This window comes from Pseudophryne corroboree, unplaced genomic scaffold (genome assembly GCF_028390025.1).
Source record: "Pseudophryne corroboree isolate aPseCor3 unplaced genomic scaffold, aPseCor3.hap2 scaffold_1375, whole genome shotgun sequence".
Lineage (NCBI taxonomy): Eukaryota > Metazoa > Chordata > Amphibia > Anura > Myobatrachidae > Pseudophryne > Pseudophryne corroboree.
Window position 1 is genome coordinate 86,365 of NW_026968001.1, and position 27,541 is coordinate 113,905.

The 27,541-nt window shown below is 50.1% G+C and overlaps 34 non-coding genes and 5 pseudogenes across 34 annotated transcripts; 11 read left to right on the forward strand and 28 right to left on the reverse strand.

Moving 5' to 3' along the window:
• The first annotated feature begins 448 nt into the window (after positions 1–448).
• LOC134995151 (U1 spliceosomal RNA) lies at positions 449–612 on the forward strand. The gene has a single exon (XR_010198013.1). It is a non-coding gene; the product is annotated as a U1 spliceosomal RNA (small nuclear RNA).
• A 152-nt stretch (positions 613–764) lies between these two features.
• LOC134995135 (U1 spliceosomal RNA) lies at positions 765–900 on the forward strand (annotated as a pseudogene).
• Positions 901–1,601: 701 nt separating this feature from the next.
• On the forward strand, positions 1,602–1,765 carry LOC134995184 (U1 spliceosomal RNA). Its single transcript, XR_010198046.1, has one exon. It is a non-coding gene; the product is annotated as a U1 spliceosomal RNA (small nuclear RNA).
• A 152-nt stretch (positions 1,766–1,917) lies between these two features.
• Positions 1,918–2,080, forward strand: LOC134995143 (U1 spliceosomal RNA). The gene has a single exon (XR_010198007.1). It is a non-coding gene; the product is annotated as a U1 spliceosomal RNA (small nuclear RNA).
• Positions 2,081–2,754: 674 nt separating this feature from the next.
• LOC134995181 (U1 spliceosomal RNA) lies at positions 2,755–2,918 on the forward strand. The gene has a single exon (XR_010198043.1). It is a non-coding gene; the product is annotated as a U1 spliceosomal RNA (small nuclear RNA).
• Positions 2,919–3,069: 151 nt separating this feature from the next.
• LOC134995188 (U1 spliceosomal RNA) lies at positions 3,070–3,232 on the forward strand. The gene has a single exon (XR_010198050.1). It is a non-coding gene; the product is annotated as a U1 spliceosomal RNA (small nuclear RNA).
• A 673-nt stretch (positions 3,233–3,905) lies between these two features.
• LOC134995172 (U1 spliceosomal RNA) lies at positions 3,906–4,069 on the forward strand. The gene has a single exon (XR_010198034.1). It is a non-coding gene; the product is annotated as a U1 spliceosomal RNA (small nuclear RNA).
• A 152-nt stretch (positions 4,070–4,221) lies between these two features.
• LOC134995141 (U1 spliceosomal RNA) lies at positions 4,222–4,384 on the forward strand. The gene has a single exon (XR_010198005.1). It is a non-coding gene; the product is annotated as a U1 spliceosomal RNA (small nuclear RNA).
• Positions 4,385–5,057: 673 nt separating this feature from the next.
• Positions 5,058–5,221, forward strand: LOC134995166 (U1 spliceosomal RNA). Its single transcript, XR_010198029.1, has one exon. It is a non-coding gene; the product is annotated as a U1 spliceosomal RNA (small nuclear RNA).
• Positions 5,222–5,373: 152 nt separating this feature from the next.
• LOC134995138 (U1 spliceosomal RNA) lies at positions 5,374–5,509 on the forward strand (annotated as a pseudogene).
• Positions 5,510–6,364: 855 nt separating this feature from the next.
• On the reverse strand, positions 6,365–6,527 carry LOC134995190 (U1 spliceosomal RNA). The gene has a single exon (XR_010198052.1). It is a non-coding gene; the product is annotated as a U1 spliceosomal RNA (small nuclear RNA).
• Positions 6,528–6,995: 468 nt separating this feature from the next.
• Positions 6,996–7,158, forward strand: LOC134995202 (U1 spliceosomal RNA). Its single transcript, XR_010198064.1, has one exon. It is a non-coding gene; the product is annotated as a U1 spliceosomal RNA (small nuclear RNA).
• An 828-nt stretch (positions 7,159–7,986) lies between these two features.
• LOC134995200 (U1 spliceosomal RNA) lies at positions 7,987–8,149 on the reverse strand. The gene has a single exon (XR_010198062.1). It is a non-coding gene; the product is annotated as a U1 spliceosomal RNA (small nuclear RNA).
• A 152-nt stretch (positions 8,150–8,301) lies between these two features.
• LOC134995134 (U1 spliceosomal RNA) lies at positions 8,302–8,465 on the reverse strand. Its single transcript, XR_010198003.1, has one exon. It is a non-coding gene; the product is annotated as a U1 spliceosomal RNA (small nuclear RNA).
• Positions 8,466–9,392: 927 nt separating this feature from the next.
• On the reverse strand, positions 9,393–9,528 carry LOC134995139 (U1 spliceosomal RNA; annotated as a pseudogene).
• Positions 9,529–9,680: 152 nt separating this feature from the next.
• LOC134995167 (U1 spliceosomal RNA) lies at positions 9,681–9,844 on the reverse strand. The gene has a single exon (XR_010198030.1). It is a non-coding gene; the product is annotated as a U1 spliceosomal RNA (small nuclear RNA).
• A 674-nt stretch (positions 9,845–10,518) lies between these two features.
• On the reverse strand, positions 10,519–10,681 carry LOC134995142 (U1 spliceosomal RNA). Its single transcript, XR_010198006.1, has one exon. It is a non-coding gene; the product is annotated as a U1 spliceosomal RNA (small nuclear RNA).
• Positions 10,682–10,833: 152 nt separating this feature from the next.
• Positions 10,834–10,997, reverse strand: LOC134995173 (U1 spliceosomal RNA). The gene has a single exon (XR_010198035.1). It is a non-coding gene; the product is annotated as a U1 spliceosomal RNA (small nuclear RNA).
• Positions 10,998–11,671: 674 nt separating this feature from the next.
• LOC134995189 (U1 spliceosomal RNA) lies at positions 11,672–11,834 on the reverse strand. Its single transcript, XR_010198051.1, has one exon. It is a non-coding gene; the product is annotated as a U1 spliceosomal RNA (small nuclear RNA).
• A 151-nt stretch (positions 11,835–11,985) lies between these two features.
• On the reverse strand, positions 11,986–12,149 carry LOC134995183 (U1 spliceosomal RNA). The gene has a single exon (XR_010198045.1). It is a non-coding gene; the product is annotated as a U1 spliceosomal RNA (small nuclear RNA).
• Positions 12,150–12,823: 674 nt separating this feature from the next.
• Positions 12,824–12,986, reverse strand: LOC134995203 (U1 spliceosomal RNA). Its single transcript, XR_010198065.1, has one exon. It is a non-coding gene; the product is annotated as a U1 spliceosomal RNA (small nuclear RNA).
• A 152-nt stretch (positions 12,987–13,138) lies between these two features.
• Positions 13,139–13,302, reverse strand: LOC134995185 (U1 spliceosomal RNA). Its single transcript, XR_010198047.1, has one exon. It is a non-coding gene; the product is annotated as a U1 spliceosomal RNA (small nuclear RNA).
• A 701-nt stretch (positions 13,303–14,003) lies between these two features.
• On the reverse strand, positions 14,004–14,139 carry LOC134995136 (U1 spliceosomal RNA; annotated as a pseudogene).
• A 152-nt stretch (positions 14,140–14,291) lies between these two features.
• Positions 14,292–14,455, reverse strand: LOC134995162 (U1 spliceosomal RNA). Its single transcript, XR_010198025.1, has one exon. It is a non-coding gene; the product is annotated as a U1 spliceosomal RNA (small nuclear RNA).
• A 674-nt stretch (positions 14,456–15,129) lies between these two features.
• LOC134995201 (U1 spliceosomal RNA) lies at positions 15,130–15,292 on the reverse strand. The gene has a single exon (XR_010198063.1). It is a non-coding gene; the product is annotated as a U1 spliceosomal RNA (small nuclear RNA).
• Positions 15,293–15,444: 152 nt separating this feature from the next.
• Positions 15,445–15,608, reverse strand: LOC134995174 (U1 spliceosomal RNA). The gene has a single exon (XR_010198036.1). It is a non-coding gene; the product is annotated as a U1 spliceosomal RNA (small nuclear RNA).
• A 674-nt stretch (positions 15,609–16,282) lies between these two features.
• On the reverse strand, positions 16,283–16,445 carry LOC134995195 (U1 spliceosomal RNA). Its single transcript, XR_010198057.1, has one exon. It is a non-coding gene; the product is annotated as a U1 spliceosomal RNA (small nuclear RNA).
• A 152-nt stretch (positions 16,446–16,597) lies between these two features.
• Positions 16,598–16,761, reverse strand: LOC134995163 (U1 spliceosomal RNA). The gene has a single exon (XR_010198026.1). It is a non-coding gene; the product is annotated as a U1 spliceosomal RNA (small nuclear RNA).
• A 2,424-nt stretch (positions 16,762–19,185) lies between these two features.
• On the reverse strand, positions 19,186–19,349 carry LOC134995145 (U1 spliceosomal RNA). The gene has a single exon (XR_010198009.1). It is a non-coding gene; the product is annotated as a U1 spliceosomal RNA (small nuclear RNA).
• A 152-nt stretch (positions 19,350–19,501) lies between these two features.
• Positions 19,502–19,665, reverse strand: LOC134995205 (U1 spliceosomal RNA). Its single transcript, XR_010198066.1, has one exon. It is a non-coding gene; the product is annotated as a U1 spliceosomal RNA (small nuclear RNA).
• A 670-nt stretch (positions 19,666–20,335) lies between these two features.
• Positions 20,336–20,499, reverse strand: LOC134995209 (U1 spliceosomal RNA). Its single transcript, XR_010198070.1, has one exon. It is a non-coding gene; the product is annotated as a U1 spliceosomal RNA (small nuclear RNA).
• An 835-nt stretch (positions 20,500–21,334) lies between these two features.
• Positions 21,335–21,470, reverse strand: LOC134995137 (U1 spliceosomal RNA; annotated as a pseudogene).
• A 152-nt stretch (positions 21,471–21,622) lies between these two features.
• On the reverse strand, positions 21,623–21,786 carry LOC134995164 (U1 spliceosomal RNA). Its single transcript, XR_010198027.1, has one exon. It is a non-coding gene; the product is annotated as a U1 spliceosomal RNA (small nuclear RNA).
• A 674-nt stretch (positions 21,787–22,460) lies between these two features.
• LOC134995197 (U1 spliceosomal RNA) lies at positions 22,461–22,623 on the reverse strand. Its single transcript, XR_010198059.1, has one exon. It is a non-coding gene; the product is annotated as a U1 spliceosomal RNA (small nuclear RNA).
• A 152-nt stretch (positions 22,624–22,775) lies between these two features.
• LOC134995175 (U1 spliceosomal RNA) lies at positions 22,776–22,939 on the reverse strand. The gene has a single exon (XR_010198037.1). It is a non-coding gene; the product is annotated as a U1 spliceosomal RNA (small nuclear RNA).
• Positions 22,940–23,613: 674 nt separating this feature from the next.
• Positions 23,614–23,776, reverse strand: LOC134995198 (U1 spliceosomal RNA). Its single transcript, XR_010198060.1, has one exon. It is a non-coding gene; the product is annotated as a U1 spliceosomal RNA (small nuclear RNA).
• Positions 23,777–23,928: 152 nt separating this feature from the next.
• On the reverse strand, positions 23,929–24,092 carry LOC134995171 (U1 spliceosomal RNA). The gene has a single exon (XR_010198033.1). It is a non-coding gene; the product is annotated as a U1 spliceosomal RNA (small nuclear RNA).
• Positions 24,093–24,766: 674 nt separating this feature from the next.
• Positions 24,767–24,929, reverse strand: LOC134995196 (U1 spliceosomal RNA). The gene has a single exon (XR_010198058.1). It is a non-coding gene; the product is annotated as a U1 spliceosomal RNA (small nuclear RNA).
• Positions 24,930–25,081: 152 nt separating this feature from the next.
• On the reverse strand, positions 25,082–25,245 carry LOC134995165 (U1 spliceosomal RNA). Its single transcript, XR_010198028.1, has one exon. It is a non-coding gene; the product is annotated as a U1 spliceosomal RNA (small nuclear RNA).
• Between the last annotated feature and the right edge of the window lie 2,296 nt (positions 25,246–27,541).

The window sequence follows — 27,541 nt, forward strand, 5'->3', positions numbered from 1 at the left end:
CAAGAAATCAGCTTGAATGCTTCAGGGGATGGGGCATGGCCAACATGAGCCCCACACCAAAGGAGGGGGGAGGTGTTTAATGCGAACTAGGGGTCATCCAAGCACTGCAAAAGGCCGCCATGCCCTGCATGCCCCTTTTCTCTTTTCATATGCAGATGAGGGTTCCAGTCAACTTTGGCCCACTGCTTGGATAACATCACCGTATGCAAATCCGTCTGCTGCAGACCTTCCCCCAGGAGTGCTTGTACTAGTTGTTGCATATGGTTTGATATTTGATGGTGCTTCAGTATTAGGCAGCCTTCCGCCCTCCCATGTTCATCTGAAAAGATGTGGTCTCCCTGCAGTTGTTGTCCCCAGATGAGAGTTCACTTGTGCTGCCTCAGTTGAATCTCCTTTACTTGACAGAGATGTGCCTGAGCAGCTGCCCTCACCAGCCCTATCCCAAATCATACTTATTTTGCATAGGAGATACCATGGTCATGAAGATTGTTCTCCCAGGGTGAGGTTCATTCATTGCATTCTGGGTATGCTGACCCCTGTGATTTTCCCAAATGTGGGAAACTCGACTGCATTATTTGTGGTAGTGGGGGACTGTGTTTGTGCTTTCCTCTGGTCAGCTCTGGTAAAAGTCAGATTTCTTTGTCTCAGATCTTCCTCTAGCCTTGTTCTTCTTTCGAGAGTTCCCTGGTGCTGCCTCAGTTGGATCTCCTTCACTTCACAGGGGGGAACCCGAGCAGCGACCCTCCCCAGCTCTAGCCCAACTCCTACTTACCTGCCAGGTGAGATACTATGATCATGAAGGTGCTTCTCCCAGGGCAAGGCTCAACCATTGCACTCTGGGTGTGCTGCTCCTGCGATTTCCCCAAATGTGGGAAACTTGACTGCATAATTTGTGTTTCCCCTCGTCGGCTCTCGTATAATTCAGATCTCTTTGTCTCAGGTCTCTCTCCAGCCTAGTTTGCTGTCTGTTTCCACTTCTCTTTTCTTCAGCCGCTCCCTTCTATACCCTTGTGCACTATCCTGACTTCTCCTCCCGTCTGCTTACTTTGTGCCTTCCAATGCACAATGCAAACTACAGGTAGTGCTGCAGGGCCCACACCCTTTTACTTGCCTTACAGAGCAGCTCTGGAGCTGTTACAGTGCCCAGCTGCTGCAAGAAATCAGCTTGAATGCTTCAGGGGCTGGGGCATAGCCAACATGAGCCCCACACCAAAGGAGGGTGGAGGTGTTTAATGCAAACTAGGGGTCAGCCAAGCGCCGCAAAAGGCCACCATGCCCTGCACGCCCCTTTTCTCTTTTCATATGCAGACGAGGGTTGAAGCCAACTTTGACCCACTGCTTGGATGACATCACCATATGCAAATCCATCTGCGGCAGGCCTTCCCCCAGGAATGCTTGCACTAGTTGTTGCATTTGGTTTGTTGTTTGGGGGTGCTTCAGTATTAGGCAGCCTTCTGCCCTCCCATGTTCATCTGAAAATATATGTTCTCCCTGCAGTTGTTGTCCCAAGATGAGAGTTCCCTTGTGCTGCCTCAGTTGAATCTCCTTTACTTGACAGAGATGTGCATGAGCAGCGGCCCTCCCCAGCCCTATTCCAAATCATACTTATTTTGCATAGGAGATACCATGGTCATGAAGATTTTTCTCCCAGGGTGAGGTTCATTCATTGCATTTTGGGTATGCTGACCCCTGTGATTTCCCCAAATGTGGGAAACTTGACTGCATTATTTGTGGTAGTGGGAGACTGTGTTTGTGCTTTCCTCTGGTCAGCTCTGGTAAAAGTCAGATTTCTTTGTCTCAGATTTTCCTTTAGCCTTGTTCTTTTTTCGAGAGTTCCCTTGTGCTGCCTCAGTTGGATCTCCTTCACTTTACAGGGGGGTACCCGAGCAGCGACCCTCCCCAGCTCTAGCCCAACTCCTACTTACCTGCCAGGTGAGATACTATGATCATGAAGGTGCTTCTCCCAGGTCAAGGCTCACCCATTGTACTCTGGGTGTGCTGCTCCTGTGATTTCCCCAAATGTGGGAAACTTGACTGCATAATTTGTGTTTCCCCTGGTCGGCTCTCGTATAATTCAGATCTCTTTGTCTCAGGTCTCTCTCCAGCCTAGTTTGCTGTCTGTTTCCACTTCTCTTTTCTTCAGCCGCTCCCTTCTATACCCTTGTGCACTATCCTGACTTCTCCTCCCGTTTGCTTACTTTGTGCCTTCCAATGCACAATGCAAACTACAGGTAGTGCTGCAGGGCCCACACCCTTTTACTTGCCTTACAGAGCAGCTCTGGAGCTGTTACAGTGCCCAGCTGCTGCAAGAAATCAGCTTGAATGCTTCAGGGGATGGGGCATGGCCAACATGAGCCCCACACCAAAGGAGGGTGGAGGTGTTTAATGCGAACTAGGGGTCATCCAAGCACCGCAAAAGGCCGCCATGCCCTGCACGCCCCTTTTCTCTTTTCATATGCAGATGAGGGTTGAAGCCAACTTTGACCCACTGCTTGGATGACATCACCGTATGCAAATCCGTCTTCTGCAGAACTTCCCCCAGGAATGCTTGCACTAGTTGTTGCATTTGGTTTGTTGTTTGGGGGTGCTTCAGTATTAGGCAGCCTTCTGCCCTCCCATGTTCATCTGAAAATATGTGTTCTCCCTGCAGTTGTTGTCCCCAGATGAGAGTTCCCTTGTGCTGCCTCAGTTGAATCTCCTTTACTTGACAGAGATGTGCCTGAGCAGCGGCCCTCCCCAGCTCTATCCCAAATCATACTTATTTTGCATAGGAGATACCATGGTCATGAAGATTATTCTCCCAGGGTGAGGTTCATTCATTGCATTATGGGTATGCTGACCCCTGTGATTTCCCCAAATGTGGGAAACTCGACTGCTTTATTTGTGGTAGTGGGGGACTGTGTTTGTGTTTTCCTCTGGTCAGCTCTGGTAAAAGTCAGATTTCTTTGTTCAGATCTTCCTCTAGCCTTGTTCTTCTTTTGAGAGTTCCCTTGTGCTGCCTCAGTTGGATCTCCTTCACTTGACAGGGGGGTGCCCAAGCAGAGACCCTCCCCAGCTCTAGCCCAACTCCTACTTACCTGCCAGGTGAGATACTATGATCATGAAGGTGCTTCTCCCAGGGCAAGGCTCACCCATTGCACTCTGGGTGTGCTGCCCCTGCGATTTCCCCAAATGTGGGAAACTTGACTGCATAATTTGTGTTTCCCCTGGTCGGCTCTCGTGTAATTCAGATCTCTTTGTCTCAGGTCTCTCTCCAACCTAGTTTGCTGTCTGTTTCCACTTCTCTTTTCTACAGCCGCTCCCTTCTATACCCTTGTGCACTATCCTGACTTCTCCTCCCGTCTGCTTACTTTGTGCCTTCCAATGCACAATGCAAACTACAGGTAGTGCTGCAGGGCCCACACCCTTTTACTTGCCTTACAGAGCAGCTCTGGAGATGTTACAGTGCCCAGCTGCTGCAAGAAATCAGCTTGAATGCTTCAGGGGATGGGGCATGGCCAACATGAGCCCCACACCAAAGGAGGGTGGAGGTGTTTAATGCGAACTAGGGGTCATCCAAGCACCGCAAAAGGCCGCCATGCCCTGCATGCTCCTTTTCTCTTTTCATATGCAGATGAGGGTTGAAGCCAACTTTGACCCACTGCTTGGATGACATCACCGTATGCAAATCCGTCTTCTGCAGAACTTCCCCAGGAATGCTTGCACTAGTTGTTGCATTTGGTTTGTTGTTTGGGGGTGCTTCAGTATTAGGCAGCCTTCTGCCCTCCCATGTTCATCTGAAAATATGTGTTCTCCCTGCAGTTGTTGTCCCCAGATGAGAGTTCCCTTGTGCTGCCTCAGTTGAATCTCCTTTACTTGACAGAGATGTGCATGAGCAGCGGCCCTCCCCAGCCCTTTTCCAAATCATACTTATTTTGCATAGGAGATACCATGGTCATGAAGATTGTTCTCCCAGGGTGAGGTTCATTCATTGCATTTTGGGTATGCTGACCCCTGTGATTTCCCCAAATGTGGGAAACTTGACTGCATTATTTGTGGTAGTGGGGGACTGTGTTTGTGCTTTCCTCTGGTCAGCTCTGGTAAAAGTCAGATTTCTTTGTCTCAGATTTTCCTCTAGCCTTGTTCTTCTTTCGAGAGTTCCCTTGTGCTGCCTCAGTTGGATCTCCTTCAGTTTACAGGGGGGTACCCGAGCAGCGATCCTCCCCAGCTCTAGCCCAACTCCTACTTACCTGCCAGGTGAGATACTATGATCATGAAGGTGCTTCTCCCAGGGCAAGGCTCACCCATTGCACTCTAGGTGTGCTGCTCCTGCGATTTCCCCAAATGTGGGAAACTTGACTGCATAATTTGTGTTTCCCCTGGTCGGCTCTCGTATAATTCAGATCTCTTTGTCTCAGGTCTCTCTCCAGCCTAGTTTGCTGTCTGTTTCCACTTCTCTTTTCTTGAGCCGCTCCCTTCTATGCCCTTGCGCACTATCCTGACTTCTCCTCCTGTCTGCTTACTTTGTGCCTTCCAACGCACAATGCGAACTACAGGTAGTGCTGCAGGGCCCACACCCTTTTACTTGCCTTACAGAGCAGCTCTGGAGCTGTTACAGTGCCCAGCTGCTGCAAGAAATCAGCTTGAATGCTTCAGGGGCTGGGGCATAGCCAACATGAGCCCCACACCAAAGGAGGGTGGAGGTGTTTAATGCAAACTAGGGGTCAGCCAAGTGCCGCAAAAGGCCACCATGCCCTGCACGCCCCTTTTCTCTTTTCATATGCAGACGAGGGTTGAAGCCAACTTTGACCCACTGCTTGGATGACATCACCATATGCAAATCCATCTGGGCAGGCCTTCCCCCAGGAATGCTTGCACTAGTTGTTGCATTTGGTTTGTTGTTTGGGGGTGCTTCAGTATTAGGCAGCTTTCTGCCCTCCCATGTTCATCTGAAAATATATGTTCTCCCTGCAGTTGTTGTCCCCAGATGAGAGTTCCCTTGTGCTGCCTCAGTTGAATCTCCTTTACTTGACAGAGATGTGCATGAGCAGCGGCCCTCCCCAGCCCTATTCCAAATCATACTTATTTTGCATAGGAGATACCATGGTCATGAAGATTTTTCTCCCAGGGTGAGGTTCATTCATTGCATTTTGGGTATGCTGACCCCTGTGATTTCCCCAAATGTGGGAAACTCAACTGCATTATTTGTGGTAGTGGGGGACTGTGTTTGTGCTTTCCTCTGGTCAGCTCTAGTAAAAGTCAGATTTCTTTGTCTCACATTTTCCTCTAGCCTTGTTCTTCTTTCAAGAGTTCCCTTGTGCTGCCTTTGTTGGATCTCCTTCACTTTACAGGGGGGTACCCGAGCAGCGACCCTCCCCAGCTCTAGCCCAACTCCTACTTACCTGCCAGGTGAGATACTATGATCATTAAGGTGCTTCTCCCAGGGCAAGGCTCACCCATTGTACTCTGGGTGTGCTGCTCCTGCGATTTCCCCAAATGTGGGAAACTTGACTGCATAATTTGTGTTTCCCCTCGTCGGCTCTCGTATAATTCAGATCTCTTTGTCTCAGGTCTCTCTCCAGCCTAGTTTGCTGTCTGTTTCCACTTCTCTTTTCTTCAGCCGCTCCCTTCTATACCCTTGTGCACTATCCTGACTTCTCCTCCCGTCTGCTTACTTTGTGCCTTCCAATGCACAATGCAAACTACAGGTAGTGCTGCAGGGCCCACACCCTTTTACTTGCCTTACAGAGCAGCTCTGGAGCTGTTACAGTGCCCAGCTGCTGCAAGAAATCAGCTTGAATGCTTCAGGGGCTGGGGCATAGCCAACATCAGCCCCACACCGAAGGAGGGTGGAGGTGTTTAATGCAAACTAGGGGTCAGTCAAGCGCCGCAAAAGGCCACCATGCCCTGCACGCCCCTTTTCTGTTTTCATATGCAGATGAGGGTTGAAGCCAACTTTGACCCACTGCTTGGATGACATCACCATATGCAAATCCATCTGCGGCAGGCCTTCCCCCAGGAATGCTTGCACTAGTTGTTGCATTTGGTTTGTTGTTTGGGGGTGCTTCAGTATTAGGCAGCCTTCTGCTGCACCCTGCTTTGGTGTGGGGCTCATGTTGGCCATGCCCCATCCCCTGAAGCTTTCAAGCAGATTTCTTGCAGCAGCTGGGCACTGTAACAGCTCAAGAGCTGCTCTGTAAGGCAAGTAAAAGGGTGTGGGCCCTGCAGCACTACCTGTAGTTTGCATTGTGCATTGGAAGGCACAAAGTAAGCAGACGGGAGGAGAAGTCTGGATAGTGCACAAGGGTATAGAAGGGAGCGGCTGAAGAAAAGAGAAGTGGAAACAGACAGCAAACTAGGCTGGAGAGAGATCTGAGACAAAGAGATCTGAATTATACGATAGCCGACCAGGGGAAACACAAATTATGCAGTCAAGTTTCCCACATTTGGGGAAATCGCAGGGGCAGCACACCCAGAGTGCAATGGGTGAGCCTTGCCCTGGGAGAAGCACCTTCATGATCATAGTATCTCACCTGGCAGGTAAGTATGAGTTGGGCTAGAGCTGGGGAGGGTCGCTGCTCGAGCACCCCCCTGTTAAGTGAAGGAGATCCAACTGAGGCAGCACAAGGGAACTCTCAAAAGAAGAACAAGGCTAGAGGAAGATCTGAAACAAAGAAATCTGACTTTTACCAGAGCTGACCAGAAGAAAACACAAACACAGTCCCCCACTACCACAAATAAAGCAGTCGAGGTGAGGTTCATTCATTGCATTTTGGGTATGCTGACCCCTGTGATTTCCCCAAATGTGGGAAACTCGACTGCTTTATTTGTGGTAGTGGGGGACTGTGTTTGTGTTTTCTTCTGGTCAGCTCTGGTAAAAGTCAGATTTCTTTGTTTCAGATCTTCCTCTAGCCTTGTTCTTCTTTTGAGAGTTCCCTTGTGCTGCCTCAGTTGGATCTCCTTCACTTAACAGGGGGGTGCCCGAGCAGCGACCCTCCCCAGCTCTAGCCCAACTCCTACTTACCTGCCAGGTGAGATACTATGATCATGAAGGTGCTTCTCCCAGGGCAAGGCTCACCCATTGCACTCTGGGTGTGCAGCCCCTGCGATTTCCCCAAATGTGGGAAACTTGACTGCATAATTTGTGTTTCCCCTGGTCGGCTCTCGTATAATTCAGATCTCTTTGTCTCAGATCTCTCTCCAGCCTAGTTTGCTGTCTGTTTCCACTTCTCTTTTCTTCAGCCGCTCCCTTCTATACCCTTGTGCACTATCCTGACTTCTCCTCCCGTCTGCTTACTTTGTGCCTTCCAATGCACAATGCAAACTACAGGTAGTGCTGCAGGGCCCACACCCTTTTACTTGCCTTACAGAGCAGCTCTGGAGCTGTTACAGTGCCCAGCTGCTGCAAGAAATCTGCTTGAATGCTTCAGGGGATGGGACATGGCCAACATGAGCCCCACACCAAAGGAGGGTGGAGCAGAAGGCTGACTAATACTGAAGCACCCCCAAACAACAAACCAAATGCAACAACTAGTGCAAGCATTCCTGGGGGAAGGCCTGCCGCAGATGGATTTGCATATGGTGATGTCATCCAAGCAGTGGGTCAAAGTTGGCTTCAACCCTCGTCTGCATATGAAAACAGAAAAGGGGCGTGCAGGGCATGGTGGCCTTTTGCGGCGCTTGACCGACCCCTAGTTTGCATTAAACACCTCCACCCTCCTTCGGTGTGGGGCTCATGTTGGCTATGCCCCAGCCCCTGAAGCATTCAAGCTGATTTCTTGCAGCAGCTGGGCACTTTAACAGCTCCAGAGCTGCTCTGTAAGGCAAGTAAAAGGGTGTGGGCCCTGCAGCACTACCTGTAGTTTGCATTGTGCATTGGAAGGCACAAAGTAAGCAGACGGGAGGAGAAGTCAGGATAGTGCACAAGGGTATAGAAGGGAGCGGCTGAAGAAAAGAGAAGTGGAAACAGACAGCAAACTAGGCTGGAGAGAGACCTGAGACAAAGAGATCTGAATTATACGAGAGCCGACCAGGGGAAACACAAATTATGCAGTCAAGTTTCCCACATTTGGGGAAATCGCAGGAGCAGCACACCCAGAGTGCAATGGGTGAGCCTTGCCCTGGGAGAAGCACCTTCATGATCATAGTATCTCACCTGGCAGGTAAGTAGGAGTTGGGCTAGAGCTGGGGAGGGTCGCTGCTCGGGTACCCCCCTGTCAAGTGAAGGAGATCCAACTGAGGCAGCACAAGGGAACTCTCGAAAGAAGAACAAGGCAAGAGGAAAATCTGAGACAAAGAAATCTGACTTTTACCAGAGCTGACCAGAGGAAAGCACAAACACAGTCCCCCACTACCACAAATAATGCAGTTGAGTTTCCCACATTTGGGGAAATCACAGGGGTCAGCATACCCAAAATGCAATGAATGAACCTCACCCTGGGAGAACAATCTTCATGACCATGGTATCTCCTATGCAAAATAAGTATGATTTGGAATAGGGCTGGGGAGGGCCGCTGCTCATGCACATCTCTGTCAAGTAAAGGAGATTCAACTGAGGCAGCACAAGGGAACTCTCATCTGGGGACAACAACTGCAGGGAGAACACATATTTTCTGATGAACATGTGAGGGCAGAAGGCTGCCTAATACTGAAGCACCCCCAAACAACAAACCAAATGCAACAACTAGTGCAAGCATTCCTGGGGGAAGGCCTGCAGCAGATGGATTTGCATATGGTGATGTCATCCAAGCAGTGGGTCAAAGTTGGCTTCAACCCTCGTCTGCATATGAAAAGAGAAAAGGGGCGTGCAGGGCATGGCGGCCTTTTGCAGCGCTTGGATGCAGCAGCAGGGTGCAGCAGAAGGCTGCCTAATACTGAAGCACCCCCAAACAACAAACCAAATGCAACAACTAGTGCAAGCATTCCTGGGGGAAGGCCTGCCGCAGATGGATTTGCATATGGTGATGTCATCCAAGCAGTGGGTCAAAGTTGGCTTCAACCCTCATCTGCATATGAAAACAGAAAAGGGGCGTGCAGGGCATGGTGGCCTTTTGCGGCGCTTGACTGACCCCTAGTTTGCATTAAACACCTCCACCCTCCTTCGGTGTGGGGCTGATGTTGGCTATGCCCCAGCCCCTGAAGCATTCAAGCTGATTTCTTGCAGCAGCTGGGCACTGTAACAGCTCCAGAGCTGCTCTGTAAGGCAAGTAAAAGGGTGTGGGCCCTGCAGCACTACCTGTAGTTTGCATTGTGCATTGGAAGGCACAAAGTAAGCAGACGGGTGGAGAAGTCAGGATAGTGCACAAGGGTATAGAAGGGAGCGGCTGAAGAAAAGAGAAGTGGAAACAGACAGCAAACTAGGCTGGAGAGAGACCTGAGACAAAGAGATCTGAATTATACGAGAGCCGACGAGGGGAAACACAAATTATGCAGTCAAGTTTCCCACATTTGGGGAAATCGCAGGAGCAGCACACCCAGAGTACAATGGGTGAGCCTTGCCCTGGGAGAAGCACCTTAATGATCATAGTATCTCACCTGGCAGGTAAGTAGGAGTTGGGCTAGAGCTGGGGAGGGTCGCTGCTCGGGTACCCCCCTGTAAAGTGAAGGAGATCCAACAAAGGCAGCACAAGGGAACTCTCGAAAGAAGAACAAGGCTAGAGGAAAATGTGAGACAAAGAAATCTGACTTTTACTAGAGCTGACCAGAGGAAAGCACAAACACAGTCCCCCACTACCACAAATAATGCAGTTGAGTTTCCCACATTTGGGGAAATCACAGGGGTCAGCATACCCAAAATGCAATGAATGAACCTCACCCTGGGAGAAAAATCTTCATGACCATGGTATCTCCTATGCAAAATAAGTATGATTTGGAATAGGGCTGGGGAGGGCCGCTGCTCATGCACATCTCTGTCAAGTAAAGGAGATTCAACTGAGGCAGCACAAGGGAACTCTCATCTGGGGACAACAACTGCAGGGAGAACATATATTTTCAGATGAACATGGGAGGGCAGAAAGCTGCCTAATACTGAAGCACCCCCAAACAACAAACCAAATGCAACAACTAGTGCAAGCATTCCTGGGGGAAGGCCTGCCGCAGATGGATTTGCATATGGTGATGTCATCCAAGCAGTGGGTCAAAGTTGGCTTCAACCCTCGTCTGCATATGAAAAGAGAAAAGGGGCGTGCAGGGCATGGTGGCCTTTTGCGGCACTTGGCTGACCCCTAGTTTGCATTAAACACCTCCAACCTCCTTTGGTGTGGGGCTCATGTTGGCTATGCCCCAGCCCCTGAAGCATTCAAGCTGATTTCTTGCAGCAGCTGGGCACTGTAACAGCTCCAGAGCTGCTCTGTAAGGCAAGTAAAAGGGTGTGGGCCCTGCAGCACTACCTGTAGTTCGCATTGTGCGTTGGAAGGCACAAAGTAAGCAGACAGGAGGAGAAGTCAGGATAGTGCGCAAGGGCATAGAAGGGAGCGGCTCAAGAAAAGAGAAGTGGAAACAGACAGCAAACTAGGCTGGAGAGAGACCTGAGACAAAGAGATCTGAATTATACGAGAGCCGACCAGGGGAAACACAAATTATGCAGTCAAGTTTCCCACATTTGGGGAAATCGCAGGAGCAGCACACCTAGAGTGCAATGGGTGAGCCTTGCCCTGGGAGAAGCACCTTCATGATCATAGTATCTCACCTGGCAGGTAAGTAGGAGTTGGGCTAGAGCTGGGGAGGATCGCTGCTCGGGTACCCCCCTGTAAACTGAAGGAGATCCAACTGAGGCAGCACAAGGGAACTCTCGAAAGAAGAACAAGGCTAGAGAAAAATCTGAGACAAAGAAATCTGACTTTTACCAGAGCTGACCAGAGGAAAGCACAAACACAGTCCCCCACTACCACAAATAATGCAGTCAAGTTTCCCACATTTGGGGAAATCACAGGGGTCAGCATACCCAAAATGCAATGAATGAACCTCACCCTGGGAGAACAATCTTCATGACCATGGTATCTCCTATGCAAAATAAGTATGATTTGGAATAGGGCTGGGGAGGGCCGCTGCTCATGCACATCTCTGTCAAGTAAAGGAGATTCAACTGAGGCAGCACAAGGGAACTCTCATCTGGGGACAACAACTGCAGGGAGAACACATATTTTCAGATGAACATGGGAGGGCAGAAGGCTGCCTAATACTGAAGCACCCCCAAACAACAAACCAAATGCAACAACTAGTGCAAGCATTCCTGGGGGAAGTTCTGCAGAAGACGGATTTGCATACGGTGATGTCATCCAAGCAGTGGGTCAAAGTTGGCTTCAACCCTCATCTGCATATGAAAAGAGAAAAGGAGCGTGCAGGGCATGGCGGCCTTTTGCGGTGCTTGGATGACCCCTAGTTCGCATTAAACACCTCCACCCTCCTTTGGTGTGGGGCTCATGTTGGCCATGCCCCATCCCCTGAAGCATTCAAGCTGATTTCTTGCAGCAGCTGGGCACTGTAACATCTCCAGAGCTGCTCTGTAAGGCAAGTAAAAGGGTGTGGGCCCTGCAGCACTACCTGTAGTTTGCATTGTGCATTGGAAGGCACAAAGTAAGCAGACGGGAGGAGAAGTCAGGATAGTGCACAAGGGTATAGAAGGGAGCGGCTGAAGAAAAGAGAAGTGGAAACAGACAGCAAACTAGGTTGGAGAGAGACCTGAGACAAAGAGATCTGAATTACACGAGAGCCGACCAGGGGAAACACAAATTATGCAGTCAAGTTTCCCACATTTGGGGAAATCGCAGGGGCAGCACACCCAGAGTGCAATGGGTGAGCCTTGCCCTGGGAGAAGCACCTTCATGATCATAGTATCTCACCTGGCAGGTAAGTAGGAGTTGGGCTAGAGCTGGGGAGGGTCTCTGCTTGGGCACCCCCCTGTCAAGTGAAGGAGATCCAACTGAGGCAGCACAAGGGAACTCTCGAAAGAAGAACAAGGCTAGAGGAAGATCTGAACAAAGAAATCTGACTTTTACCAGAGCTGACCAGAGGAAAACACAAACACAGTCCCCCACTACCACAAATAAAGCAGTCGAGTTTCCCACATTTGGGGAAATCACAGGGGTCAGCATACCCATAATGCAATGAATGAACCTCACCCTGGGAGAATAATCTTCATGACCATGGTATCTCCTATGCAAAATAAGTATGATTTGGGATAGAGCTGGGGAGGGCCGCTGCTCAGGCACATCTCTGTCAAGTAAAGGAGATTCAACTGAGGCAGCACAATGGAACTCTCATCTGGGGACAACAACTGCAGGGAGAACACATATTTTCAGATGAACATGGGAGGGCAGAAGGCTGCCTAATACTGAAGCACCCCCAAACAACAAACCAAATGCAACAACTAGTGCAAGCATTCCTGGGGGAAGTTCTGCAGAAGACGGATTTGCATACGGTGATGTCATCCAAGCAGTGGGTCAAAGTTGGCTTCAACCCTCATCTGCATATGAAAAGAGAAAAGGGGCGTGCAGGGCATGGCGGCCTTTTGCGGTGCTTGGATGACCCCTAGTTCGCATTAAACACCTCCACCCTCCTTTGGTGTGGGGCTCATGTTGGCCATGCCCCATCCCCTGAAGCATTCAAGCTGATTTCTTGCAGCAGCTGGGCACTGTAACAGCTCAAGAGCTGCTCTGTAAGGCAAGTAAAAGGGTGTGGGCCCTGCAGCACTACCTGTAGTTTGCATTGTGCATTGGAAGGCACAAAGTAAGCAGACGGGAGGAGAAGTCAGGATAGTGCACAAGGGTATAAAAGGGAGCGGCTGAAGAAAAGAGAAGTGGAAACAGACAGCAAACTAGGCTGGAGAGAGACCTGAGACAAAGAGATCTGAATTATACGAGAGCCGACCAGGGGAAACACAAATTATGCAGTCAAGTTTCCCACATTTGGGGAAATCGCAGGAGCAGCACACCCAGAGTACAATGGGTGAGCCTTGCCCTGGGAGAAGCACCTTCATGATCATAGTATCTCACCTGGCAGGTAAGTAGGAGTTGGGCTAGAGCTGGGGAGGGTCGCTGCTCGGGTACCCCCCTGTAAAGTGAAGGAGATCCAACTGAGGCAGCACAAGGGAACTCTCGAAAAAAGAACAAGGCTAAAGGAAAATCTGAGACAAAGAAATCTGACTTTTACCAGAGCTGACCAGAGGAAAGCACAAACACAGTCTCCCACTACCACAAATAATGCAGTCAAGTTTCCCACATTTGGGGAAATCACAGGGGTCAGCATACCCAAAATGCAATGAATGAACCTCACCCTGGGAGAAAAATCTTCATGACCATGGTATCTCCTATGCAAAATAAGTATGATTTGGAATAGGGCTGGGGAGGGCCGCTGCTCATGCACATCTCTGTCAAGTAAAGGAGATTCAACTGAGGCAGCACAAGGGAACTCTCATCTTGGGACAACAACTGCAGGGAGAACATATATTTTCAGATGAACATGGGAGGGCAGAAGGCTGCCTAATACTGAAGCACCCCCAAACAACAAACCAAATGCAACAACTAGTGCAAGCATTCCTGGGGGAAGGCCTGCCGCAGATGGATTTGCATATGGTGATGTCATCCAAGCAGTGGGTCAAAGTTGGCTTCAACCCTCGTCTGCATATGAAAAGAGAAAAGGGGCGTGCAGGGCATGGTGGCCTTTTGCGGCGCTTGGCTGACCCCTAGTTTGCATTAAACACCTCCACCCTCCTTTGGTGTGGGGCTCATGTTGGCTATGCCCCAGCCCCTGAAGCATTCAAGCTGATTTCTTGCAGCAGCTGGGCACTGTAACAGCTCCAGAGCTGCTCTGTAAGGCAAGTAAAAGGGTGTGGGCCCTGCAGCACTACCTGTAGTTTGCATTGTGCATTGGAAGGCACAAAGTAAGCAGACGGGAGGAGAAGTCAGGATAGTGCACAAGGGTATAGAAGGGAGCGGCTGAAGAAAAGAGAAGTGGAAACAGACAGCAAACTAGGCTGGAGAGAGACCTGAGACAAAGAGATCTGAATTATACGAGAGCCGACGAGGGGAAACACAAATTATGCAGTCAAGTTTCCCACATTTGGGGAAATCGCAGGAGCAGCACACCCAGAGTGCAATGGTTGAGCCTTGCCCTGGGAGAAGCACCTTCATGATCATAGTATCTCACCTGGCAGGTAAGTAGGAGTTGGGCTAGAGCTGGGGAGGGTCGCTGCTCGGGTTCCCCCCTGTGAAGTGAAGGAGATCCAACTGAGGCAGCACCAGGGAACTCTCGAAAGAAGAACAAGGCTAGAGGAAGATCTGAGACAAAGAAATCTGACTTTTACCAGAGCTGACCAGAGGAAAGCACAAACACAGTCCCCCACTACCACAAATAATGCAGTCGAGTTTCCCACATTTGGGAAAATCACAGGGGTCAGCATACCCAGAATGCAATGAATGAACCTCACCCTGGGAGAACAATCTTCATGACCATGGTATCTCCTATGCAAAATAAGTATGATTTGGGATAGGGCTGGTGAGGGCAGCTGCTCAGGCACATCTCTGTCAAGTAAAGGAGATTCAACTGAGGCAGCACAAGTGAACTCTCATCTGGGGACAACAACTGCAGGGAGACCACATCTTTTCAGATGAACATGGGAGGGCGGAAGGCTGCCTAATACTGAAGCACCATCAAATATCAAACCATATGCAACAACTAGTACAAGCACTCCTGGGGGAAGGTCTGCAGCAGACGGATTTGCATACGGTGATGTTATCCAAGCAGTGGGCCAAAGTTGACTGGAACCCTCATCTGCATATGAAAAGAGAAAAGGGGCATGCAGGGCATGGCGGCCTTTCGCAGTGCTTGGATGACCCCTAGTTCGCATTAAACACCTCCCCCCTCCTTTGGTGTGGGGCTCATGTTGGCCATGCCCCATCCCCTGAAGCATTCAAGCTGATTTCTTGCAGCAGCTGGGCACTGTAACAGCTCCAGAGCTGCTCTGTAAGGCAAGTAAAAGGGTGTGGGCCCTGCAGCACTACCTGTAGTTTGCATTGTGCATTGGAAGGCACAAAGTAAGCAGACGGGAGGAGAAGTCAGGATAGTGCACAAGGGTATAGAAGGGAGCGGCTGAAGAAAAGAGAAGTGGAAACAGACAGCAAACTAGGCTGGAGAGAGACCTGAGACAAATAGATCTGAATTATACGAGAGCCGACCAGGGGAAACACAAATTATGCAGTCAAGTTCCCCACATTTGGGGAAATCGCAGGGGCAGCACACCCAGAGTGCAATGGGTGAGCCTTGCCCTGGGAGAAGCACCTTCATGATCATAGTATCTCACCTGGCAGGTAAGTAGGAGTTGGGCTAGAGCTGGGGAGGGTCGCTGCTCGGGTACCCCCCTGTCAAGTGAAGGAGATCCAACTGAGGCAGCACAATGGAACTCTCGAAAGAAGAACAAGGCTAGAGGAAAATCTGAGACAAAGAAATCTTACTTTTACCAGAGCTGACCAGAGGAAAGCACAAACACAGTCCCCCACTACCACAAATAATGCAGTCAAGTTTCCCACATTTGGGGAAATCACAGGGGTCAGCATACCCAAAATGCAATGAATGAACCTCACCCTGGGAGAACAATCTTCATGACCATGGTATCTCCTATGCAAAATAAGTATGATTTGGAATAGGGCTGGGGAGGGCCGCTGCTCATGCACATCTCTGTCAAGTAAAGGAGATTCAACTGAGGCAGCACAAGGGAACTCTCATCTGGGGACAACAACTGCAGGGAGAACACATATTTTCAGATGAACATGGGAGGGCAGAAGGCTGCCTAATACTGAAGCACCCCCAAACAACAAACCAAATGCAACAACTAGTGCAAGCATTCCTGGGGGAAGTTCTGCAGAAGACGGATTTGCATACGGTGATGTCATCCAAGCAGTGGGTCAAAGTTGGCTTCAACCCTCATCTGCATATGAAAAGAGAAAAGGGGCGTGCAGGGCATGGCGGCCTTTTGCGGTGCTTGGATGACCCCTAGTTCGCATTAAACACCTCCACCCTCCTTTGGTGTGGGGCTCATGTTGGCCATGCCCCATCCCCTGAAGCATTCAAGCTGATTTCTTGCAGCAGCTGGGCACTGTAACAGCTCCAGAGCTGCTCTGTAAGGCAAGTAAAAGGGTGTGGGCCCTGCAGCACTACCTGTAGTTTGCATTGTGCATTGGAAGGCACAAAGTAAGCAGACGGGAGGAGAAGTCAGGATAGTGCACAAGGGTATAGAAGGGAGCAGTTGAAGAAAAGAGAAGTGGAAACAGACAGCAAACTAGGCTGGAGAGAGACCTGAGACAAAGAGATCTGAATTATACGAGAGCCGACCAGGGGAAACACAAATTATGCAGTCAAGTTTCCCACATTTGGGGAAATCGCAGGGGCAGCACACCCAGAGTGCAATGGGTGAGCCTTGCCCTGGGAGAAGCACCTTCATGATCATAGTATCTCACCTGGCAGGTAAGTAGGAGTTGGGCTAGAGCTGGGGAGGGTCGCTGTTCGGGCACCCCCCTGTCAAGTGAAAGAGATCCAACTGAGGCAGCACAAGGGAACTCTCGAAAGAAGAACAAGGCTAGAGGAAGATCTGAGACAAAGAAATCTGACTTTTACCAGAGCTGACCAGAGGAAAGCACAAACACAGTCCCCCACTACCACAAATAATGCAGTCGAGTTTCCCACATTTGGGAAAATCACAGGGGTCAGCATACCCAGAATGCAATGAATGAACCTCACCCTGGGAGAACAATCTTCATGACCATGGTATCTCCTATGCAAAATAAGTATGATTTGGGATAGGGCTGGTGAGGGCCGCTGCTCAGGCACATCTCTGTCAAGTAAAGGAGATTCAACTGAGGCAGCACAAGGGAACTCTCATCTGGGGACAACAACTGCAGGGAGACCACATCTTTTCAGATGAACATGGGAGGGCGGAAGGCTGCCTAATACTGAAGCACCATCAAATATCAAACCATATGCAACAACTAGTACAAGCACTCCTTGGGGAAGGTCTGCAGCAGACGGATTTGCATACGGTGATGTTATCCAAGCAGTGGGCCAAAGTTGACTGGAACCCTCATCTGCATATGAAAAGAGAAAAGGGGCATGCAGGGCATGGCGGCCTTTTGCAGTGCTTGGATGACCCCTAGTTCGCATTAAACACCCCCACCCTCCTTTGGTGTGGGGCTCATGTTGGCCATGCCCCATCTCCTGAAGCATTCAAGCTGATTTCTTGCAGCAGCTGGGCACTGTAACAGCTCCAGAGCTGTTCTGTAAGGCAAGTAAAAGGGTGTGGGCCCTGCAGCACCACCTGTTGTTCGCATTGTGCGTTGGAAGGCACAAATTAAGCAGACGGGAGGAGAAGTCAGGATAGTGCGCAAGGGCATACTTTTCTCTTAGTCCGGGGGCAAGGCTTCAAAATGGGGTCTGCAACGGAGGAGACACAGGGGGCGTGGTCACAGCAGCTTTTCTCTACAACCTGCACCAGCAGGAGCCTACACCATTTTTTATGATCACGCTGAACTGCAGTGCGACTGCAATTACAGCATGGTCAAGAAGGGAGGCGTCATGCTGGGTGGCCATGCCCTGTCACTGTGCAGGAGCCAGCACAGCTCACACACTAGTCCCCGGGTGCAGCCCCCAACCCCCGGGACACCCGGAGCAACAAAATGTAGATTCAGGCCACCAGGCCACGCCCCTACCTATGAAACCATGCCTCCTTTTTACCATTGCGCTGTTTATCTGCGCGCACTGCATTACAATCTCCCTCGCCACCTTTCTGGGTGTCACCAGTGATAGTGACACCTCTGCCATGCTTGTAGCAGCTGGTCCTAAGATCTACGCCTCAAGCCCTGAGTGTTTGCCCTTGTGACTTGTTGATCATCATAGCGAAGCAGATGCTTACAGAAAACTGCAGGGGCTTAGATTGAAAATAAAAAAATTGATGGGTATAAGGTAGAGAGGAGCGGGTTCGGTTCTCCGAGAACCGAATTCCCCACGAACTCCACGTGGTTTACACTGGTCCGAGGCAGGCTCGGTTGTTCCCGCCTGACTCGGAAAACCTGAACAAGGGAAAATGTCATCATCCCGCTGTCGGATTCTTGCGAGATTCGGATTCCATATAAAGAGCTGCGCGTTGCTGCCATTTTTACTCGTGCATTGAAGAGAGAGCGGAGAGGACGTGGCTATGTTCTCTCAGTGGAAATCTCAATATCAGTGCTCAGTATCAGTGGTTACTTATTGCTGCTCAGTAATACTAGTAGTGTGTCTCTCCTGCTCAGTGTCAGTTCTCAGTAGTATCCTCATCAGTGCTCAGTATCACTGCTCATTGTCTTGTGCTGCATTGTGGTGCTCAGCATACTACAGTACATTACTAATAGTCCAGTGCTGCATCTTGCTGCTCAGTGTCAGTTCTAGTATCCTCATCAGTGCTCACTATCACTGCTCATTGCATTGTGGTGTTCTGTATACTACAGTAACATAGTAATATAGTATATATAGAGGAGCGGGTTCGGTTCTCCGAGAACCGAATTCCCGACGAACTCCACGTGGTTTACACTGGTCCGTGGCAGGCTCGGTTGTTCCCGCCTGACTCGGAAAACCTGAACAAGGGAAAATGTCATCATCCCGCTGTCAGATTCTCGCGAGATTCGGATTCCATATAAAGAGCTGCGCGTTGCCGCCATTTTTACTCGTGCATTGAAGAGAGAGCGGAGAGGACGTGGCTATGTTCTCTCAGTGGAAATCTCAATATCAGTGCCCAGTATCAGTGGTTACTTATTGCTGCTCAGTAATACTAGTAGTGTGTCTCTCCTGCTCAGTGTCAGTTCTCAGTAGTATCCTCATCAGTGCTCAGTATCACTGCTCATTGTCTTGTGCTGCATTGTGGTGCTCAGCATACAACAGTACATTACTAATAGTCCAGTGCTGCATCTTGCTGCTCATGTTGGCTATGCCCCAGCCCCTGAAGCATTCAAGCTGATTTCTTGCAGCAGCTGGGCACTGTAACAGCTCCAGAGCTGCTCTGTAAGGCAAGTAAAAGGGTGTTGGCCCTGCAGCACTACCTGTAGTTTGCATTGTGCGTTGGAAGGCACAAAGTAAGCAGACAGGAGAAGTCAGGAGAGTGCACAAGGGCATAGAAGGCAGGGGCTCAAGAAAAGAGAAGTGGAAACAGACAGCAAACTAGGCTGGAGAGAGACCTGAGACAAAGAGATCTGAATTATACGAGTAGCCGACCAGAGGAAACACAAATTATGCAGTCAAGTGTCCCACATTTGGGGAAATCGTAGGAGCAGCACACCCAGAGTGCAATGGGTGAGCCTTGCCCTGGTAGAAGCACCTTCCTGATCATAGTATCTCACTTGGCAGGTAAGTAGGAGTTGGGCTTGAGCTGGGGAGGGTCGCTGCTCGGGCACCCCCCTGTCAAGTGAAGGAGATCCAACTGAGGCAGCACAAGGAAACTCTCAAAAAAAGAACAAGGCTAGAGGAAGATCTGAGACAAAGAAATCTGACTTTTACCAGAGCTGACCAGAGGAAAGCACAAACACAGTCCCCCACTACCACAAATAATGCAGTCGAGTTTCCCACATTTGGGGAAATCACAGGGGTCAGCATACCCAGAATGCAATGAATGAACCTCACCCTGGGAGAACAATCTTCATGACCATGGTATCTCCTATGCAAAATAAGTATGATTTGGGATAGGGCTGGGGAGGGCCGCTGCTCAGGCACATCTCTTTCAAGTAAAGGAGATTCAACTGAGGCAGCACAAGGGTACTCTCATCTGGGGACAACAACTGCAGGGAGAACACATATTTTCAGATGAACATGGGAGAGCTGAAGGCTGCCTAATACTGAAGCACCCCAAACAACAAACCAAATGCAACAACTAGTACAAGCATTCCTGGGGGAAGGTCTGCAGAAGACGGATTTGCATACGGTGATGTCATCCAAGCAGTGGGCCAAAGTTGGCTGGAACCCTCATCTGCATATGAAAAGAGAAAAGGGGTATGCAGGGCATGGCGGCCTTTTGCGGCGCTTGGATGACCCTTAGTTCGCATTAAACACCTCCACCCTCCGTCGGTGTGGGGCTCATGTTGGCTATGCCCCAGCCCCTGAAGCATTCAAGCTGATTTCTTGCAGCAGCTGGGCACTGTAACAGCTCCAGAGCTGCTCTGAAAGGCAAGTAAAAGGGTGTGGGCCCTGCAGCACTACCTGTAGTTTGCATTGTGCGTTGGAAGGCACAAAGTAAGCAGACAGGAGAAGTCAGGAGAGTGCACAAGGGCATAGAAGGCAGCGGCTCAAGAAAAGAGAAGTGGAAACAGACAGCAAACTAGGCTGGAGAGAGACCTGAGACAAAGAGATCTGAATTATACGAGTAGCCGACTAGAGGAAACACAAATTATGCAGTCAAGTGTCCCACATTTGGGGAAATCGTAGGAGCAGCACACCCAGAGTGCAATGGGTGAGCCTTGCCCTGGGAGAAGCACCTTCCTGATCATAGTATCTCACCTGGCAGGTAAGTAGGAGTTGGGCTAGAGATGAGGAGGGTCGCTGCTCGGGCACCCCCCTGTCAAGTGAAGTTCTGCAGAAGACGGATTTGCATACGGTGATGTCATCCAAGCAGTGGGTCAAAGTTGGCTTCAACCCTCATCTGCATATGAAAAGAGAAAAGGGGCGTGCAGGGCATGGCGGCCTTTTGCGGTGCTTGGATGACCCCTAGTTCGCATTAAACACCTCCACCCTCCTTTGGTGTGGGGCTCATGTTGGCCATGCCCCATCCCCTGAAGATGAACATGGGAGGGCAGAAGGCTGCCTAATACTGAAGCACCCCCAAACAACAAACCAAATGCAACAACTAGTGCAAGCATTCCTGGGGGAAGGCCTGCCGCAGATGGATTTGCATATGGTGATGTCATCCAAGCAGTGGGTCAAAGTTGGCTTCAACCCTCGTCTGCATATGAAAAGAGAAAAGGGGCGTGCAGGGCATGGTGGCCTTTTGCGGCGCTTGGCTGACCCCTAGTTTGCATTAAACACCTCCACCCTCCTTTGGTGTGGGGCTCATGTTGGCTATGCCCCAGCCCCTGAAGCATTCAAGCTAATTTCTTGCAGCAGCTGGGCACTGTAACAGCTCCAGAGCTGCTCTGTAAGGCAAGTAAAAGGGTGTGGGCCCTGCAGCACTACCTGTAGTTTGCATTGTGCATTGGAAGGCACAAAGTAAGCAGACGGGAGGAGAAGTCAGGATAGTGCACAAGGGTATAGAAGGGAGCGGCTGAAGAAAAGAGAAGTGGAAACAGACAGCAAACTAGGCTGGAGAGAGACCTGAGACAAAGAGATCTGAATTATACGAGAGCCGACGAGGGGAAACACAAATTATGCAGTCAAGTTTCCCACATTTGGGGAAATCGCAGGAGCAGCACACCCAGAGTGCAATGGTTGAGCCTTGCCCTGGGAGAAGCACCTTCATGATCATAGTATCTCACCTGGCAGGTAAGTAGGAGTTGGGCTAGAGCTGGGGAGGGTCGCTGCTCGGGTTCCCCCCTGTGAAGTGAAGGAGATCCAACTGAGGCAGCACCAGGGAACTCTCGAAAGAAGAACAAGGCTAGAGGAAGATCTGAGACAAAGAAATCTGACTTTTACCAGAGCTGACCAGAGGAAAGCACAAACACAGTCCCCCACTACCACAAATAATGCAGTCGAGTTTCCCACATTTGGGAAAATCACAGGGGTCAGCATACCCAGAATGCAATGAATGAACCTCACCCTGGGAGAACAATCTTCATGACCATGGTATCTCCTATGCAAAATAAGTATGATTTGGGATAGGGCTGGTGAGGGCAGCTGCTCAGGCACATCTCTGTCAAGTAAAGGAGATTCAACTGAGGCAGCACAAGTGAACTCTCATCTGGGGACAACAACTGCAGGGAGACCACATCTTTTCAGATGAACATGGGAGGGCGGAAGGCTGCCTAATACTGAAGCACCATCAAATATCAAACCATATGCAACAACTAGTACAAGCACTCCTGGGGGAAGGTCTGCAGCAGACGGATTTGCATACGGTGATGTTATCCAAGCAGTGGGCCAAAGTTGACTGGAACCCTCATCTGCATATGAAAAGAGAAAAGGGGCATGCAGGGCATGGCGGCCTTTTGCAGTGCTTGGATGACCCCTAGTTCGCATTAAACACCTCCCCCCTCCTTTGGTGTGGGGCTCATGTTGGCCATGCCCCATCCCCTGAAGCATTCAAGCTGATTTCTTGCAGCAGCTGGGCACTGTAACAGCTCCAGAGCTGCTCTGTAAGGCAAGTAAAAGGGTGTGGGCCCTGCAGCACTACCTGTAGTTTGCATTGTGCATTGGAAGGCACAAAGTAAGCAGACGGGAGGAGAAGTCAGGATAGTGCACAAGGGTATAGAAGGGAGCGGCTGAAGAAAAGAGAAGTGGAAACAGACAGCAAACTAGGCTGGAGAGAGACCTGAGACAAATAGATCTGAATTATACGAGAGCCGACCAGGGGAAACACAAATTATGCAGTCAAGTTTCCCACATTTGGGGAAATCGCAGGGGCAGCACACCCAGAGTGCAATGGGTGAGCCTTGCCCTGGGAGAAGCACCTTCATGATCATAGTATCTCACCTGGCAGGTAAGTAGGAGTTGGGCTAGAGCTGGGGAGGGTCGCTGCTCGGGTACCCCCCTGTCAAGTGAAGGAGATCCAACTGAGGCAGCACAATGGAACTCTCGAAAGAAGAACAAGGCTAGAGGAAAATCTGAGACAAAGAAATCTGACTTTTACCAGAGCTGACCAGAGGAAAGCACAAACACAGTCCCCCACTACCACAAATAATGCAGTCAAGTTTCCCACATTTGGGGAAATCACAGGGGTCAGCATACCCAAAATGCAATGAATGAACCTCACCCTGGGAGAACAATCTTCATGACCATGGTATCTCCTATGCAAAATAAGTATGATTTGGAATAGGGCTGGGGAGGGCCGCTGCTCATGCACATCTCTGTCAAGTAAAGGAGATTCAACTGAGGCAGCACAAGGGAACTCTCATCTGGGGACAACAACTGCAGGGAGAACACATATTTTCAGATGAACATGGGAGGGCAGAAGGCTGCCTAATACTGAAGCACCCCCAAACAACAAACCAAATGCAACAACTAGTGCAAGCATTCCTGGGGGAAGTTCTGCAGAAGACGGATTTGCATACGGTGATGTCATCCAAGCAGTGGGTCAAAGTTGGCTTCAACCCTCATCTGCATTTGAAAAGAGAAAAGGGGCGTGCAGGGCATGGCGGCCTTTTGCGGTGCTTGGATGACCCCTAGTTCGCATTAAACACCTCCACCCTCCTTTGGTGTGGGGCTCATGTTGGCCATGCCCCATCCCCTGAAGCATTCAAGCTGATTTCTTGCAGCAGCTGGGCACTGTAACAGCTCCAGAGCTGCTCTGTAAGGCAAGTAAAAGGGTGTGGGCCCTGCAGCACTACCTGTAGTTTGCATTGTGCATTGGAAGGCACAAAGTAAGCAGACGGGAGGAGAAGTCAGGATAGTGCACAAGGGTATAGAAGGGAGCGGCTGAAGAAAAGAGAAGTGGAAACAGACAGCAAACTAGGCTGGAGAGAGACCTGAGACAAATAGATCTGAATTATACGAGAGCCGACCAGGGGAAACACAAATTATGCAGTCAAGTTTCCCACATTTGGGGAAATCGCAGGGGCAGCACACCCAGAGTGCAATGGGTGAGCCTTGCCCTGGGAGAAGCACCTTCATGATCATAGTATCTCACCTGGCAGGTAAGTAGGAGTTGGGCTAGAGCTGGGGAGGGTCGCTGCTCGGGTACCCCCCTGTCAAGTGAAGGAGATCCAACTGAGGCAGCACAATGGAACTCTCGAAAGAAGAACAAGGCTAGAGGAAAATCTGAGACAAAGAAATCTGACTTTTACCAGAGCTGACCAGAGGAAAGCACAAACACAGTCCCCCACTACCACAAATAATGCAGTCGAGTTTCCCACATTTGGGGAAATCACAGGGGTCAGCATACCCAAAATGCAATGAATGAACCTCACCCTGGGAGAACAATCTTCATGACCATGGTATCTCCTATGCAAAATAAGTATGATTTGGAATAGGGCTGGGGAGGGCCGCTGCTCATGCACATCTCTGTCAAGTAAAGGAGATTCAACTGAGGCAGCACAAGGGAACTCTCATCTGGGGACAACAACTGCAGGGAGAACACATATTTTCAGATGAACATGGGAGGGCAGAAGGCTGCCTAATACTGAAGCACCCCCAAACAACAAACCAAATGCAACAACTAGTGCAAGCATTCCTGGGGGAAGTTCTGCAGAAGACGGATTTGCATACGGTGATGTCATCCAAGCAGTGGGTCAAAGTTGGCTTCAACCCTCATCTGCATATGAAAAGAGAAAAGGGGCGTGCAGGGCATGGCGGCCTTTTGTGGTGCTTGGATGACCCCTAGTTCGCATTAAACACCTCCACCCTCCTTTGGTGTGGGGCTCATGTTGGCCATGCCCCATCCCCTGAAGCATTCAAGCTGATTTCTTGCAGCAGCTGGGCACTGTAACAGCTCCAGAGCTGCTCTGTAAGGCAAGTAAAAGGGTGTGGGCCCTGCAGCACTACCTGTAGTTTGCATTGTGCATTGGAAGGCACAAAGTAAGCAGACGGGAGGAGAAGTCAGGATAGTGCACAAGGGTATAGAAGGGAGCGGTTGAAGAAAAGAGAAGTGGAAACAGACAGCAAACTAGGCTGGAGAGAGACCTGAGACAAAGAGATCTGAATTATACGAGAGCCGACCAGGGGAAACACAAATTATGCAGTCAAGTTTCCCACATTTGGGGAAATCGCAGGGGCAGCACACCCAGAGTGCAATGGGTGAGCCTTGCCCTGGGAGAAGCACCTTCATGATCATAGTATCTCACCTGGCAGGTAAGTAGGAGTTGGGCTAGAGCTGGGGAGGGTCGCTGTTCGGGCACCCCCCTGTCAAGTGAAAGAGATCCAACTGAGGCAGCACAAGGGAACTCTCGATAGAAGAACAAGGCTAGAGGAAGATCTGAGACAAAGAAATCTGACTTTTACCAGAGCTGACCAGAGGAAAGCACAAACACAGTCCCCCACTACCACAAATAATGCAGTCGAGTTTCCCACATTTGGGAAAATCACAGGGGTCAGCATACCCAGAATGCAATGAATGAACCTCACCCTGGGAGAACAATCTTCATGACCATGGTATCTCCTATGCAAAATAAGTATGATTTGGGATAGGGCTGGTGAGGGCCGCTGCTCAGGCACATCTCTGTCAAGTAAAGGAGATTCAACTGAGGCAGCACAAGGGAACTCTCATCTGGGGACAACAACTGCAGGGAGACCACATCTTTTCAGATGAACATGGGAGGGCGGAAGGCTGCCTAATACTGAAGCACCATCAAATATCAAACCATATGCAACAACTAGTACAAGCACTCCTTGGGGAAGGTCTGCAGCAGACGGATTTGCATACGGTGATGTTATCCAAGCAGTGGGCCAAAGTTGACTGGAACCCTCATCTGCATATGAAAAGAGAAAAGGGGCATGCAGGGCATGGCGGCCTTTTGCAGTGCTTGGATGACCCCTAGTTCGCATTAAACACCCCCACCCTCCTTTGGTGTGGGGCTCATGTTGGCCATGCCCCATCCCCTGAAGCATTCAAGCTGATTTCTTGCAGCAGCTGGGCACTGTAACAGCTCCAGAGCTGTTCTGTAAGGCAAGTAAAAGGGTGTGGGCCCTGCAGCACCACCTGTTGTTCGCATTGTGCGTTGGAAGGCACAAATTAAGCAGACGGGAGGAGAAGTCAGGATAGTGCGCAAGGGCATACTTTTCTCTTAGTCCGGGGGCAAGGCTTCAAAATGGGGTCTGCAACGGAGGAGACACAGGGGGCGTGGTCACAGCAGCTTTTCTCTACAGCCTGCACCAGCAGGAGCCTACACCATTTTTTATGATCACGCTGAACTGCAGTGCGACTGCAATTACAGCATGGTCAAGAAGGGAGGCGTCATGCTGGGTGGCCATGCCCTGTCACTGTGCAGGAGCCAGCACAGCTCACACACTAGTCCCCGGGTGCAGCCCCCAACCCCCGGGACACCCGGAGCAACAAAATGTAGATTCAGGCCACCAGGCCACGCCCCTACCTATGAAACCATGCCTCCTTTTTACCATTGCGCTGTTTATCTGCGCGCACTGCATTACAATCTCCCTCGCTACCTTTCTGGGTGTCACCAGTGATAGTGACACCTCTGCCATGCTTGTAGCAGCTGGTCCTAAGATCTACGCCTCAAGCCCTGAGTGTTTGCCCTTGTGACTTGTTGATCATCATAGCGAAGCAGATGCTTACAGAAAACTGCAGGGGCTTAGATTGAAAATAAAAAAATTGATGGGTATAAGGTAGAGAGGAGCGGGTTCGGTTCTCGGAGAACCGAATTCCCCACGAACTCCACGTGGTTTACACTGGTCCGAGGCAGGCTCGGTTGTTCCCGCCTGACTCGGAAAACCTGAACAAGGGAAAATGTCATCATCCCGCTGTCGGATTCTTGCGAGATTCGGATTCCATATAAAGAGCTGCGCGTTGCTGCCATTTTTACTCGTGCATTGAAGAGAGAGCGGAGAGGACGTGGCTATGTTCTCTCAGTGGAAATCTCAATATCAGTGCTCAGTATCAGTGGTTACTTATTGCTGCTCAGTAATACTAGTAGTGTGTCTCTCCTGCTCAGTGTCAGTTCTCAGTAGTATCCTCATCAGTGCTCAGTATCACTGCTCATTGTCTTGTGCTGCATTGTGGTGCTCAGCATACTACAGTACATTACTAATAGTCCAGTGCTGCATCTTGCTGCTCAGTGTCAGTTCTAGTATCCTCATCAGTGCTCACTATCACTGCTCATTGCATTGTGGTGTTCTGTATACTACAGTAACATAGTAATATAGTATATATAGAGGAGCGGGTTCGGTTCTCCAAGAACCGAATTCCCGACGAACTCCACGTGGTTTACACTGGTCCGTGGCAGGCTCGGTTGTTCCCACCTGACTATGAAAACCTGAACAAGGGAAAATGTCATCATCCCGCTGTCAGATTCTCGCGAGATTCGGATTCCATATAAAGAGCTGCGCGTTGCCGCCATTTTTACTCGTGCATTGAAGAGAGAGCGGAGAGGACGTGGCTATGTTCTCTCAGTGGAAATCTCAATATCAGTGCCCAGTATCAGTGGTTACTTATTGCTGCTCAGTAATACTAGTAGTGTGTCTCTCCTGCTCAGTGTCAGTTCTCAGTAGTATCCTCATCAGTGCTCAGTATCACTGCTCATTGTCTTGTGCTGCATTGTGGTGCTCAGCATACAACAGTACATTACTAATAGTCCAGTGCTGCATCTTGCTGCTCATGTTGGCTATGCCCCAGCCCCTGAAGCATTCAAGCTGATTTCTTGCAGCAGCTGGGCACTGTAACAGCTCCAGAGCTGCTCTGTAAGGCAAGTAAAAGGGTGTTGGCCCTGCAGCACTACCTGTAGTTTGCATTGTGCGT